The sequence below is a fragment of the Gobio gobio genome, assembly GCF_949357685.1.
Source record: "Gobio gobio genome assembly, chromosome: 1".
Classification (NCBI taxonomy): domain Eukaryota; kingdom Metazoa; phylum Chordata; class Actinopteri; order Cypriniformes; family Gobionidae; genus Gobio; species Gobio gobio.
Window position 1 is genome coordinate 75,409,611 of NC_137097.1, and position 16,324 is coordinate 75,425,934.

Sequence of the window (16,324 nt, forward strand, 5' to 3'; positions counted from 1 at the left end):
GTTATTGACATTGTAACCCACTTGTTGGTGAGTCTTTGTCATAGCCAAGTCTTTGTTTCTGTTTAAATCAAGTCAAGTCAAGTCAAGTCTATTTTATGGTTTTGATTTATGTTTTGTTCTGAGTTAAATAAAACTGCACATGGGTTCATCCAACTTGCCTCCAGTGGACTGACGTTACAGCCAGGCCAGTATATGGCGCTGTAATTCTGCCACAGAAATACACTAAAAAAACAAAGAAGAAGAGTTGTGGCTAGAAGGGGTACGGCAACAGTCGGAGGTGAGGCAAAATCTCACAATAAAATAACAATAAATAAATGTGTTTTATTAACGCCTACACCTACCCCAACCCTAAACATACCCTTACAATAATGCAAATACAGTAATTAAAAGACGCAGTATTGATGTGCGCATGTAAAAAAAGTGTTTGCTTTAGTGAGGCTGTTTGACTCTTGACTTTCTAACATTGCTTTTTCTCTGGCTGCTGTATTTGTGTATGTTATGTCAAGAACAGTACAACAAAAGTTGCAACATCAGAATAGGAATCTCAACAATGGTGATCACTCAATTAATCTCTTCAGCCTCAATAAACCCGTATCCGGCGTGTTGCCTCCGATCCTTCCAATATTCCAATCTATTATGACCTCTGACCTGTAAAGTTTCCAGAATAATAATCATACACTGCTTGTTAATTGGCCAGAGGAGAACTGGCACCCCGATTGAGCCTGGTTTCTCCCATGGTTTATTTTTCTCCATTAGGTCACCTGATGGGGTTTTGGTTTCCTTGCCACTGTTGCCTCTGGCTTGGCGTGCTCAGTTGGGGACACTACATTTTCAAAAATTTTCAACTAAATATCCGAATAAATCTAATTATTAAACTAAATTAACCATATAAACTAAATTACTGATCTAATTACTGATCTAAAGCCCACACTGTCACTGTATGATAATTGAAATTAACTGATGACATAACCGTTTTCTCCAGAATGGCTAGACGGCTGAATAAATTTATGCTGCATTATTTTCCTGTTTAACACTGTGAAGCTGCTTTGAAACAATCTGCATTGTTAAAAGCGCTATATAAATAAAGTTGACTTGACTTGACTTGATTACCTAATTAACTTCAACACTGATTCAGTATTACTTTAACACTCTGAGTGTGGATTATATAAACAATGAGCTGTGTTAATTTAACAATGGGAAATTTGCTGTGCAGACATACAGTAACATTTACTAACTGGATGGTAAGATCCTCAGAGTGGAAGAATTATAACACCAGAAGAATGGAAAGAGTGTGTCAGTGAAGGTGGTTTTGAATGTGTGTAGATGTGTGTTAGTTACAGGATCAGAGAATGACACCGTTCCTCCGTCATAGTCCAGATCAACTCTCACACAATCAAGCTTCTGTTTAACACGGAAACCAGATGATAGAAACTGTCTGTACTGATCGTAATGCAGGCAACAAACATCAGTGTTAAAGAAAACACTTCCCTTCCTCTGGTTTGATGCTGTAGTTACTCCAAGAATCCAGGCTAATAAACTCTCTTTAACCTCCACATCCCAGCGGTGTGTTCCTGAGTTAAAACCCTCTGAAGCCAGAACACAGGGACACTCATCAAATCTCTCTGGATTATCAGGAAGCGGTTGTTCGTTCTTGATTTATCTCACACTGGTCAGATCATCAGACAGGATGAGACCAGGATGAGCCGTGTTTGGATCCAGAATCACAGGAGCTGATGAGACACAATCAACTTCATATAATGATCAAGATTTAACCAAACACAGATTATTATGAATTATGACACGTCCTATTGATGAGGCACATCAGACATTTTCCTCTGATCACTGTCAGTGTTATTACACAGAAAAACCTCCAATGTTAAATCATCACTGCTCAGAGCACACATTATAATAAATAATAATAATAATAATAACATGGCTCCCAGCATGCATAGCGGCATGAATAAATTATAAGATAAATTGTTTTAGGGATTTCTTTTATTATTACAATTGTCTTTTATTTTTGCTGTTTTATGTGACTTTTTAGTAGTTTGTTTTGTGAAGTTCAGAGTTAATCTGTGTATCTGATGTGCTGTTTGTCACCATTGTTGAGATTCATGCGCTGATTCTTGATGTCTGTGTGTGTGTCTAAAGCAATAAAGTAGTTGTTAACTTTTTTGTGCAGGATTTCATGATGTAACATCACGGAGCTGTTGTAATCAATGTAAAATCAACACATCACCCACATAATTAGAGATTGGTTTCAGAATGTTATTAGTTTGTCAGGTCACTAAATGATTACATTAATAATGTTACTCAAAGCATAATCAACTCCTGAACAGATTTTATCTTTGCTTTCTAAACACAGTTAAAGCAGCCCAAAAAAAGAATGTTACAAAATTAAGGGTCAAGAGCCCAACTAAAGCAAACACTAAAATGTTTTGACTTTCCTTCAGTGATTCTGCTTGTTATCATCAGGTGTTCATCACTAATGCTCACACATCACTTAATGAATCTCTTAATGATCTCATGAACTTTAACACTGCTTCAGAGTTACTGTGGAGTGTGTGTGGAGTCAAATAAACTCTGAGGAGAGTTAATTTAACACTGGAGTTTTTGCTGTGTTACATGTTGAATCAGCCCAAAAACCCAGACGGTGTCCGACTAGAGTCAACGGTGCTGGATAAAACACAATTCGGTCGATGCACAAAAACCGGCCTGACGTTAAGTGTTTAACGTTTCATTGGGATTTAATGGTTTCTGTATTGTCTGTTTTGTGGGTCACCGTTGTGCTGAAGAGTTAGAGCCTGTGCTTCAGTCCAGGATGGGTCAGATAAATTTGATGTTATGCTGCATGTTGATTTATTTAAGAGGTAGTAACGGTGTAGTTGCTGTAAAAAGTTTTTTAAATTAGGATACTTTTTTTTTTGTCAGCTGACAGTCATTGGCCTTTTTTTTTACTGTTGTTATTACAGTGTTGATACGGCTCCGGTGTGGTTCAGTTTTGGGGTTTCTGGTTTACTTAACCCTTTAAGACCTAAGGGTATTTTTACAATTAATTTTCCGCCTGGTGTTATTTACTAAAAAAGCTTGTAAAACATCAACCCTGTTGTGCACAGACAATTGACACACCTCTTTTTTTTCAAGACAAGTTGCACTGTCAGTATATTTGTGTTGCATTGATGTCACCTGAATGTAAAATAAGTTATGGGGCCATAAAGACAAATGAAAACATAAAACGGAAATTGAATCACTCAAATATTTATTGAAAACACACACAAATAAATAAAAGCTAAGCATATTTCCTCTGGAAAACAGTTTGTTCAAGTCTTTGGAGTCCTGGAACTCAGGAATAAACATGATAACTTATACAGAACCAAAACTATTTACATTTTTCCAAAAAAAGTCCAGGCGCTTTTGGCCTCTTTGGATTTTGGATATTTACTGGTGCCAAGCCTCAAAACAGTTCCTATCAGGAACTTCTCCTCAAACTTTCTCCTCAAACTTTCTCCTCAAACTTTTTCCTCAAACTTTCTCCACAAAACTGCAGCACGTCTCTCTCTCTCTCCTCAACACTAGCCGTGCGTCTATCTCTCTTCACAATAACAGAGCTGTGGTTAATGCGTAATGACGCACACCAACGTGGATGACGGATCAGCCTGTCATTGGTCAAACCCTCATCCAAAATGGCAGCTAGCATCGCGCTAGCGGCAAAAATGACGGAAAATTTATAAATTATGGACATCAAGTGGATATATCTTGGATGTAAGCGTTTTGATTTATTGCTGAACAACTCCAAAAAGATGCACATGTTCCAGGCTGGATAGAAAACCTTCTGTAAAGGCTACAAAGACACCAAAGACACCCCCGTGATGGCTAGCTCGTTAGCTTTCTGCTGGAAAAAACGGTAAGAAAATCGATAAAAGTTTCATGAAATAATATAGATATTTATCGGAGGTGCCGTGTGACGTCGTGGGCGATGCCGTCGGGCTCTGAGGGTTAAGGCTGAGAATCGTTACCAATACTAAAACTTATTCAGGCACAGTGCAGGGCCAGTTATGGGTTAGTAATTGGCTGAGACAAGGGCCAGTTATGGCCAATGTGTGGCCCTTGTCTTTAATCCAGATCTGGGCTACTCCAGGGCCGTCATTCTTTGCAGGATATGTGTGAAAAGGGGCTTTATGGACTGGAGCTGGGCCAGAAAAAAACATTGCTATGTGGGCCATTTGTACACTGAGGACCCATCCACACGGAGACACGTTTAGTTGTATACATAATTTTTTTTAATATCATATCACCGCTTTGGAAGCCAAAAACCGCTATTTTTTGAAACCGGGTCCCAGTGTGGATGCATCTGAAAACGACACCCTTACCCTAACGTGATGTCATCACCCCACATCTCAAGTTTTATGCGTATGCTCCAAGTCTTCTTCTCCGTTTTTAGTGTAGCTTGGTGGCAGAATTACAGCGCCACATACTGGTCTGGCATTAATACTATTGTTTTGAGTCGGGTTCAGTGGTTTCGTTTGTACGTAGATATTTCTTTAGACGAGGAAAAAAAAGATTGGATAAGGAAAGCTCTGGCTTCATGTGGATGTGTCCTGAGGGGTGTTAATTTAACACTGGGGATTTTGCTGCGTGCTTTTGTGTCATGTAAATCATGTCCACCCATGTATGCTTTCCAGTGTGTGTGTGTGAGAGCTCAGATCTTGTCCAGACTCACTGTATTGGACGATGTCCTGCATCTTCTTCCAGACTCTGAACGGCAGGTTGTCCAAGTACCGTGGCACATGAATCAAAGCTCCAGAAGCCATCTGTGGATCCGGCTGTGAGATCTGGACTCTGGAAAAACATTCAGGAGTCAGAACTGCAGTGGCTTTGGATCAGAACCAGAGAGACCAGAGACACCAGCAGATCACTCACCTTTCCATTGAGACTGGAAACTCCTGCAGAACAAACACACCATTGATCATCAAGAACTCACTCAATCAATCAATCAATCAATGATGTGAAATCAGACCTTCAGAAAGCAGGCGTCTTTGGCTTTCATCATCTCCTCCATGTCTTTGATTGTGTGTGAAAGAGCTGAGATGTGTGTGTTCATCTCCTCCAGCTTCTCCTTCATCATCTGCTTCTTCTGCTCCTCTTCCTCCCTCAGTGCAGAGATTGTAGCTTCTTCTTCATCTCTGAGAAACTGATGAAGCTTCTCAAACTGCAGTTTAATCTGACGCTCTGTGTGCTCAGCTTGAGACTGAAATCACATCACATTCACTTCAATCATCTCAAACGACAAACATCAACACAATCACAATGGCCAAAGACAATATTTTACAGCTTTCTGTGTTTTCACTGTAATACGCTCAGGGGCGCTATCACACATATTTTGAATGCGTACAGAATCTCTCAATCAAAACAAAGCCGAAGAAGATGCAGAAACAAAATATCTCATATGTAAGCAGATGCATATAAAAAACAATGCAATAATCAGCAATAAATCAGCATAGAAATGAAAACTGCCTAATGTCACAAGTGAAATGTCGATCCAGGAAGTGGTACATGAATCTTTGGGGGTGTTGATGGAAGTTATCTATGCATCATGCTTTGATTATCGTACTGAATATGATCCAGATGTAGTCTTTGATAAAAATGTGATAAATAAATTTTGTGTAGTGACCCTTTAGTTGTAATGAAAAAGACTCTCAGTTCTGTTTCTTTACCTTGATGTGTTGAGCATTTTTCTCAAACTCTCCGTAAATCTTTTCCTTCTGTTTAAGTGTTTCCTCTAAGAATTTCAATGCTGTTTTGAGCTCCTCCTAGAATTGATCAAAATATAAAAATATATAAAAAGCTAGAAAAGAGAAAACAGTGATATCATCATACAGTACTATTAAAAAGCATTTGCCACATTATTACTTTTTTGTTAATACTGTATCTTATATCACAAATCATATACCTTTTTTTCTGAATACACCTGCAACTACTGGGGAAAATGATGTTGAACAAAAACCAAGAGTAAAGAGTAGAGCCTGTCTAAAGCAAACATTGACATCACCATGATGGTTGCCTCAAACTAAACATTTTCAACAAAACAGCAACATCTACACCTCTGTTAATCTCAATAAGAGCAGAGGTGGAAAGTTCAGGGGTCAGAAAGTAAAAGTCCTGCCATATGTTTATTCCACACATGAACTCAGTTCAGCTGATTTCACTAATTAATTCTACCTCCTGGCTGAAAAACTGTGCACTGTTAGACATTTCTGTAATTTGTACAGTTATTTACTATATATCACCCAGTATAATACTGTAAATTCTCTTTACAGTAAATAACTGTAATTCCCGTTGCATCATGGGAATTTTCTATGACGTCAAACACCAAATACAGGGATTTCCTTTATTTTTAAAAAATAAAGTATAATACTGTATTTACCACAACGGCCTCTTTGGCATAATTGGGATCGACAGGATTTGCTTAAGATTTATATTAGGAACCATCAGTGCAGCGTTGAAAGTTTCACCCGAGGAGAGAGCTCACGGTTCCAGAGAACATATGAGCTGTGTCCGGACACCCTGCGAAGATTTTTTCATCCCCCGTGAGAACGGCAAACAAGCAAGGTAAGTGTGATTTGTACTAGCCGCGATTGTCTGCACCCCAATTTTAGCTTGTCAGCATTGGTGCTAAAAACTGAGGTAAACCTAACGTTTTATTAAAAAAATGAGTTTATTGAATTAGATTAGGAACCAGTGCAGCGTCGTAAGTTTTGCCCGAGGAGAGAGCTCACGGCACGGACCGGACAACATAAGTTACTTTACATAACTTTAGGCTATCATTTGCTTCAGCTTTGGTGCTAAAAACTGAGGTAAATTAATCCTAACGTTTTATTTAAAAAAATGAGTTTATTGAATTAGATTAGGAACCAGTGCAGTGTCGTAAGTTTTGCCCGAGGAGAGAGCTCACGGCACGGACAACATATACTTTACATAACGTTAGGTTATCATTTGCTTCAGCTTTGGTGCTAAAACTGAGGTAAACCTAACGTTTTATAAAAAAGGAAGAAAAAAAAGAGTTTATTGAATTAGATTAGGAACCAGTGCAGCGTCGTAAGTTTAGCCCGAGGAGAGAGCTCACAACTCGGACAGTTAACATATAACGTTACTTTACATAACGTTAGGTTATCATTTGCTTCAGCTTTGGTGCTAAAACTGAAGTAAACCTAACGTTTTATTTTTAAAAATATAAAATTAAGATTTTGTTTATCGAGCATATTAAGCTTACATTAGGACGACGTTAGTTAGCGTTAGTAAATTAAGGTTGGCCACTAGTTGCGAAAATAACGTCGTTAACAAGCAAAGTTTACATTAACATTAAGTCAAGTAACTTGGCTAATGAGATATTATCTGTCAGCGTGTAGTTAACGTTGGTCACTGGACACTTTTTTGTTTTTTTCTCAAATTTTACATTTGTTTGAAACAATTTATTTTACACTTTAGATATGAATACCAGGAGCCCGCCTGTGCTGTGCGACACTGGAACTCATACAACGGTAAGTAACGTTACACCTCTTTGTTTCTCCACATATTACTGTTAATTCAATGGGCCCTATTTTAACGATCTGAAACGCAAGTGTCAAAGCACGAAGCGCAAGTAACTTTGTGGGCGGGTCTCGGCGCTGTTGCTATTTTCCCGGCGGGATAAATGGCTCTTGCGCCCGGCGCAAATCTAAAATGGGTTGGTCTGAAGTAGCTTCATTATTCATAGGTGTGGTTTGGGCGTAACGTGAATAAACCAATCCGAGCGTCATCCAACATTCCCTTTAAAAGCAGGTGCGCAAGTTCCATTATGGATTGCTATTATTATGGCGTATTTACCAGGCGCACGCCAGGAGCGGTTCACAGCCGAGGAGACTGATGTTCTTTTAAGAGCAGTGAAAGACAGAGAAGTGAAGTTGTAATGTTGTACATTATGGTAAAGGTGATTTCACAGTCTTTTTTTTTTTCAGTCTTTCAGTTTTTTCAGTTTTTCAGTCGATTTTTTTTCCTGGTTCTTGACGGACAAACCAATTTGTCAGATGTCCTTATATAGGCTACATATATGTCTTGCCACTATTGGGCAAACAGGTCTTATCCTTAATTATTACAACTAGCCTGAATCATTTGTAAGCTAGATTTATGCCTATTTTTTCACATCTTCGTGGCACACCACAATGATTTCCGTCATCTCATGTGTTAATATTTTTTTAGTGTAACAATTTATGATTTGCAAAAATAACTGTTGCATCTGTGTAGATTACATGAGCAAAGTGTATGCGCGTTGTGCACGCTATACATTATGGTCAAGCATGCGCCCTTAAAATAGCATAATGAACAACGCGCAACGCGCCACTGACTTTAGACTAGGTTTTTTCTGGTCAGTGGCGCAATTGTTTAATGGAACAGCAAAATAGCACCAGGGATTGTTCGCGCCGGAACACGCCTCCTTTTTTGCGCTGAACCGCCCAGGGAGCGCAAGTTCATTCACTAGTTTTGCGACGTGCTTCTGTGGAGGGAAAAGCGCGCTTTGCGCGGGTGCAAAATAGGAATGACACATGCGTCGGTGTACGAGGTCAATTGCGCTGGGTGCAAGATAGGACCCAATGTGTTTCTTGTATGTTTTAGTCGGGTCTGTTTAACTGAATCACAAAATTATTTAGTTTTTCCACTTTTTTTTATAGCTGTTACTAGCCATGTACTATGTTTTTTCATAAATTTTATTATACTAAAATAATCCAAAACTGTGTTTGTCCAGGACTGACAGAATATAATTTTATTTTCTGGAATTTAAGCAGTCCTGGACAATTTTTGGATGATTTTGGCAGATGAAATATATATATTTTTTTAAATTCCAAAAAAAAACATGACAAAACTTTAGAATAATGTTGCTCTCGTGCAAACCTGAATACATTTCTGAACACAAAAGAAGATGAAGAATGTTTGTAACCTAACAGATTGAGGCACCATTCACTTCTATAGTAATTTTTTCCTACTATGGAAGTGAATGGTGCCTCAAAATTGTCTGGTGACAAACATTCTTTAAAAGGTTTAGAACAACTTGAGGGCGAGTAAATGACAGAATTTACTTTTTTAACAGTGAACTATCCGTTTAATGACGGACCATTATTCTAAAGTGTAACCAAAAACATTTAAAGCAAAGGCACTAAAGGTGAAGAAATCTAAAATTTATTTTTTCTCTTGCTTAAAGTTTTTTTCGTGAGGAAAACCCCAGAGGAGGGAACAAGATGCACCACCAAAACCGGAGTGAGTCGGAAGACCGGGGAAGTTGTTAACAGGAAGACAACTGTAATCAACAACAGAGTGTCATCCTTCCTTCGCCACCTAATGGAGTTTGAATGGAAAAACTTGGACTTGGTGAGACACTTTTTTAATAGGATATGTAATGTACACAGACACTTATGCTGCATTCACACAGGGCGTCATGCCGGTTAGAAATTTTGTCTACCTGAGACAGCGCCGACGCCACGTCACAGTGACGATGGCATCAAAGCACCGCGAGAGCAATTCGAGAGCAGTCGGCTAATACAGCTGGTGCAGTTTCTCTAGAGCGATTGCACAGACTTTGATGATGACACAGCTGTTCCACGATTGGCCAGATTCATCATGTGTTTCATGTTCATTCTAAAACCTTCAGTTCCTCTAATGCGCACAAATCTGTTTTTTATAACAGTTAAACCTCTTTTCATGTAGTCGCAATGTTATATTGTCATGTTTATCAAAATAAAACTAATGAAAAACGTAGACCCCACTTCTTTGATAGTGTAGGCTTGTATGTTAACTTAATTCTTGTACAAACACACGCTGTATTAAGCAGTGCATAAAGTATTACATGACAAAAAATGTCTCTGAAACATCTGTGTATTGACAAATATTGCATTTATTTCACTTCAGCTGATAAAGTGTGCAAACACAGCGCGAGCGGCACTGCGGGAAGCAGAAAGTGTCAGACTTCACGTCTCCGTTTGCAGCTCCTCCTCGCCTGCACGCGGCTACTCTCACCGATTGGTTGCATCCGGCCACAGCTGATGTCGAACACACCTTTCAACTTCTGCCGCTTGCAACGTGAGTGAAGCGACGCGACGGAACCCACAATTCAGTTCAGCAACGCATGACGTCACCCATTCAAAGTAAATGAGAAGCGTTAACGCCGGCGCCCCGTGTGAATGCAGCATTAAGTTTGAGGATACCTTACTAAAGCTAATGCAGTATACATGTAATCCATCCTGCAATAAAAGGTTACATTGTTGTTTTTGATTAAATAGTTTGTGAAATCATGTTGAGGTGATTTTATTACTTTTTTGGAGCATGTAGTTTGTGCCAGGGCTTAAAAACGGAAAAAAATATCAATGGGTTCACTCCGAGCAGAATTGATATTATAGCGTTTCCGTTTTTGCGTTCATCAATAAACATTACTGTTCCGAAAACGGTTTGATTTGAAAAAATACCGGTTAATAACGTTATTTTAATTTAGCCTATACTTTAAACAAATATGTATAAATAGACTTATTTTCACTCAATAATAATATAACGCATGGTAATTAAACTTGAATATTTATTTCATAACATTTTTAAAACCAGAAATACATGCATTAGAATGACAAAGCATAAACAGCGGACCTGTTTTAATGGAGCGTTAGACAATCTAAAGTGGCTCTTATGCCTAATTATTTTCAGAAGAGTGATAACATTCTTTGTACATAACTTTTTTTCAATACGACTTGTTTTAAAAATTGCATGAATAAACAATAAATAAACTGGATAACCATTGCTCTTTTAATGCACCGTCAACTGGTATTTTCAAAGCAAACACTGCGCAACACGTCCTTGCATCACATAATCAAATTCAGTCAGCTAATAAAGCTCGATCATTTAATGCAATATAACATAACATTTAATACGAAGCATCAACCGTCTATATAGAAAACAATGACCTGTCCTGTATTGGCAATCTGAAAGACTATAGGAAAAATGTTTGATAGTAGCCTGCTTGGACAGGCTTAAACAAAATCCATAAACTAGCCTAAATCAGTCTATTTGAGCTTAAAGTCCGTACTGCTTACTGCTTATGTCCTCCAATACCTGCGCTTTCATTGTAGACCTCAGCGGGGAAAGAAATGTACTTGAGGCATGAAAATGCGCGCTCTGCACTGACTTGCGTTACCGGTAGATTCATAGATGATGGTGCGCGGGCATTTCACTCATGCTTGATCCGTCAACGTCACATGCTGTAGCTACTAGCCTACTCTATTCATGATTGGTCACTGCCAAATTAAAATATTAAAGAGAACGATAAAATAACGTTATTAACCGGTTAATGGTAATTTCAAATTAACGTTTCTGTTCAGAACGATTCAAATTGATTTTGATTTCGTTTTCGTTCCTCTTAAAATTTCGTTCATTTCCGGTTTTCGTTTTCGTTCCTTGAACCGGTTCAGAGCCCTGGTTTGTGCTGCTGCTACTATTATGTACTGACAGTTTTCTTTAGTTTTTTACTCAATATAAATTTTGTTAAGCTAAAAAACAGAGACACCTCTCTAATATGCAATCAGGTTCAGCATCACTACAAAGTACATTCTTCAAAATATTCATAACATTGAATCACCAGCTAAAACAAAAACTGAACATTTCATTTCACATCTTCATGAAGGCATTGCAGGACTGGATTAGACTAGACAGCATACGTTTAGTTAGGTGTACCTCAGTGTTAACTGTGTATAAAATACTATTTTACCATTATGATGAATTGTAATGGGATTATGATTTTTTTTATTAAATTCCAACAGTGTAAAAAGTTTTATGTATACTCAAATTGTATGACTAACTTCATATCATTCTTATCTAGAGGGACTTCTTGCCATAATGGAGCAGAATCCTGGTTCCTGTTTGAAATCATCCAATGTGGAAGATGGCACAGATCGTTACAGACATTAAACTTGTGTTTGTGTTGTGTTGTGTTGTGTTGTGTTGTGATAACTTGTTTCAGAATTAATTTGCTCTTTGCTTATATTTTATTCATTTATATGTGTATTTTGCACCAAAGTTACAGTATTCTTCAACCAACTATTTATAGTATTCTACCAACTATTTTCTGCAGAGTTTTTAAAATTGTAGCTCAAACAATAGTGTGGGGCGCTAGCAAGGTCATGGGTTCAATTCCCAGGGAAAGCAAGAACTGACAAAATGTAAAATGTGTATCTTGAATGCAATGCAAGTCGCTTTGGATAAAAGTGTCTGCCAAATGCATAAATGTAAATGTAAATAACATGTAAAATAAGTGATATTGAATGCACTCTGATTACTTTTATACATGATTTTCTGAAAATAAGATTTGATTTGAGGATGTTTTAAAGTGAACTTTTTCCACACATTTACATGTTTAAGTTAAAGCACTTAAAATGTTTTAAATAAAGAATTTTATATTTCATAATAATTTGTGTCTGTTTGGATTACTTCTGTAGGATAGATTAATGTAAGAATTACATTAATCTATCCTATTAATGATTGAATAGGATTAGGATTAATGCACTGTTAACCAAGGTTTACAGTAACGGTACTGTATTACAAAATTACAGTAACATGTAGTTACTGTAAACTGAAATGCGGTTATTGTACTGTAAATCTCAAATACAGTAACTTACTGGCAACAGTGCCAGTAAGTTACTGTAAAATCTCTTATAAATGTCTAACAGTGTGGCTGTGTTCGAAATCGCCCCCTATACCCTCATTCACTATTCCCTACATTAGTCCACTGATATAGTCCACTTCGAAAACGAGTGAGTGATTTCGGACACTAAGTGCGCCGGAAAGGCTGCCATTTTTGCAGTTTGTGTTTGCTGTTTGACAGCTTCAGTAATAATGAAAAAAATTTCTTGAACTCTGCCACGGAAACTAGCATGTAACCTTAATCAAACAATATAATAATCATCTTAAAAAGGATCATTTATACCTGTATGCATGATATTGGGCTGGACCAGTGCGGTTCGGAAGATGGATGGATGATTGATTCAACTGTGGGCACTATTTGAGGGAACAGCCATTTAGTGGTGTCCGAAACCATAGTGGACGTTATTAAGTGCACTCATTCAATCCCACAATGCACCACTATAACGAGTTTACAACCGATGTATGCTCGATGGCTAGAGAATACCCATAATGCACTGTGAAAGTCGCACCGTGCATTGAATGAATTCCCGCGTTTCGCCAGGAGATGGCATCGACCCACACACTTTTTAAGACCAATGATATTGGACCCACTCACTTTTATCCTCTCTAATTGAGCACATGTCTGTTTACATACCCTGATAAACACTGATTAAACGCATTAGAAGCTTTATTTTCCCTTTTCTAATATTTTCTTCATTTTCATTGAAAATAAATGCCTTTCCGATCTGATATGTGATGAGGAAAAAGGATCAGAGCGAGTTTGGCAAAATGCGAATTCAAACCTCTGATCAATTTGCGTCAAATCTTGACACCATGCGTCTTACCCCTACCCTATTGCTGCTGATAAAAATGTTGTTTTGCGTGGTTGTGTCTGCCTCAACCAGACGTTTAAACAAGCTGATACATTTAAATATGTTTATTGTAAATTGCATCTCCTCCAGTAAAATGTTTCTGTTAAAGGACCCACCCATATTTTTTTGCTTCTGATGCCCATACAATGGTATAAATAGTAGCTTACTATATAGAATGAAATATATACTATACTATATATATTATACTATAAAATGATGTACATAAAAATATTATGTCTTTTTTTTTTATTAAATGCTTATTAGTTACTTTATTATTCATTACCCTTTCCCAGTAAGTTCAGTGCCACACAAGTAAAGAGCTATCGGCTTAACTTTAAGCTTGTTGGCTCGTTTTTGGAGTGGTGGAGTAATGGAGAATGAGGGTACACAGGGCGATTCAGAGAGCGGTAATTAAATTAATTCAGAGCGCGACTCTCAGTGCGTTGAGAGTAGGCTACACCATTGATGGGCTACACAGTCTGGTTGAGAGTGAGAGCGATTCAAAAGCATAAGGAGTCGTTTCTCGCTTGCTCTCGAAACGATCTCGCAGGACTTTGCTGTCATACGCCGATTGGGCAGTGAACAAGCATTTCTCCAGCACGAACATCTACTGTACACTCGTTATTGCGGTGCATTGTGGGATTGAATGAGTGCACTCAAAAACGTCCACTATTGTGTCGGACACCACTACAAATGGATGTTCACTCAAATAGTGCCGTATATAAGCAATTAGCAAATCCAGGTGTTTGCAACAAAATACAGAGCAGAGCAGGACTTTTTTTTTTCTGAACCTCGACTTTCCACCTCTGACATTTAGTAAGTTTGGCTGAAAAAAAACATTGTGTCAGTGTATCAGATAAATCCTGCTTTAATCGATGACTCCATGGATGACATTACATTTTTCCACCAATAGCAAATTTACATCTGGCAACTCACTCTAGTTGCCAGGCAGATTTCCTGATATCAGGTTTTACAGATAAAGGTGACTGAAATACCCAATTCATGATAATTCAGTTCATACAAATATTCATTTTTTGCATTGAAATTACAGCTTGAGATTACTTGCTATGTAAATACATGATAAAGGAGGGAAAAGGTACTTGTGTCCCTCCTACCACAACACTGAACTACCGGTTGAAATAGTATACTGTCTCACCTCCTCTTCAAAAACATGAGTGGAGCAAGTCGCTTCCTTTTACAGGCCTTGCCCAGTCTTGTTCCTGAAGATCTACCTACCTGCAGTGTTCAGATCCAACTTTGACCCAAAACTGAAACTATAAAAAAACTGTAATTAACACAGGCTCCTGAATATCTTAATTAGCTACTTTATTACTGTTTGATCAGGGTTGGAGCTAAACTTTGCAGGAAGGTAGATCTCCAGGAACACAATGTTTATATATCTGGAGGAGTGGCATGCAAATTCCACTTGCATTTTCATTGCCATTGTCCGAAGCATCAGAGGTGTTTGGGGCTCCTAAAGGGCAACCCCATGTGTCACTACATTGACAAAACGTTTCCATCCATCAGGGAACAGAGGTTGAAATGGTGACCAGTAAATGTTATTCGAAGTTAAATAAAATGGAAAAAAATAAATATTGAGTGCATGCATGGATGATCTCTGTTTATTACTTACAGTTCTTTAGATTTGAAACAAATGTAATTTATCTTAGCTTGTATGGTAAAACCATTTCACCGATGGGTCTGAATTTGTGATTGTCGTGTTGTTGTGAATCTCTGCACACTAAACACACCGGCTGTTTGTCCTCCAGACAGAAGAGTTTGAGTTTCTCACTGTGTAAACTGCAGAGCTCCTCAGATCCTGATGAACGCCTCTCATTTCTCTCCTTCAGGAACGACTCACACAAGTTTTTTAATGCCAGATTAGGATGAGGATTTTCTTTTGAGGATCTTCTCCTGCAGACAGGACACTCCTTGATTTCCTTAATTCTCCAGAACTGTTGAAGACACTCTTTACAGATACTGTGACTACAGGACAGAACAACAGGATCCTTGAAGATTTCATGACACACGGGACAAGACAGTTCCTCTGCAGATAGTGAATCCATTATTATTGTTTGAGCTCCAGCGATTCAAAATTCATATTCACTTTCTGAATGATGGCCTAAAAATGAATAACCACGAGAATCATGAAGATTTTCTATCTGTTCAGAATTTTTTTTTTTTTTTCGAGACAAAGTCAGTATGACTGATAGGAAAAATAACAAGTCAGTCTCTTCCTGGTAAGTGTTGTTAGAGGGTGAAGTTTATTATCATCTTTGGGTGTGTTTAAACGGGTCAAAGAACAACAGGGTTTCATTAGGTTTAATTTCAACAAATTGCATTCAGAATTAACCTGCATTGGAACTCAAATACAATGCTATAAAACTTTAAATCAAATACAAAAGAACAATGAGAAAACGTCAGGAAACTCAAAGTCCAAACACCAACAGGTAATCCACAAGAATCTCCGGAAATCCGGAAACCACGTACAGGAAGACGGCAGAAGACAAGCGACTGAACCCCAGTAGCGCCTGCAACGAACTGAAAAACAGGATACGCAAACACACACATTAAATAAAGCGCTGATAAGGTGCAGCTGACACTGATAATGATCAGTACTTAACAAGGCCACGCCCAATCCAAACATACACAAGAGGGCGAGTCAGTGAACCCGTGACACTTATTTGATACAATAGGAATTAGCTTCACTATACCGAGCACTGATAAGTAAGAGATAGTAGGGTGGACTTTGGGATAAGGTCAAA

General features: G+C 38.1%; 1 pseudogene across 1 annotated transcript; it reads right to left on the reverse strand.

Moving 5' to 3' along the window:
* Positions 1–1,230: 1,230 nt before the first annotated feature.
* On the reverse strand, positions 1,231–15,625 carry LOC307135816 (nuclear factor 7, ovary-like; annotated as a pseudogene). Its single transcript has 6 exons — positions 15,230–15,625; positions 5,715–5,810; positions 5,018–5,248; positions 4,921–4,943; positions 4,721–4,839; positions 1,231–1,730 (listed from the first exon to the last, which is right to left on the reverse strand). The product of its transcript is annotated as a nuclear factor 7, ovary-like (transcript).
* Between the last annotated feature and the right edge of the window lie 699 nt (positions 15,626–16,324).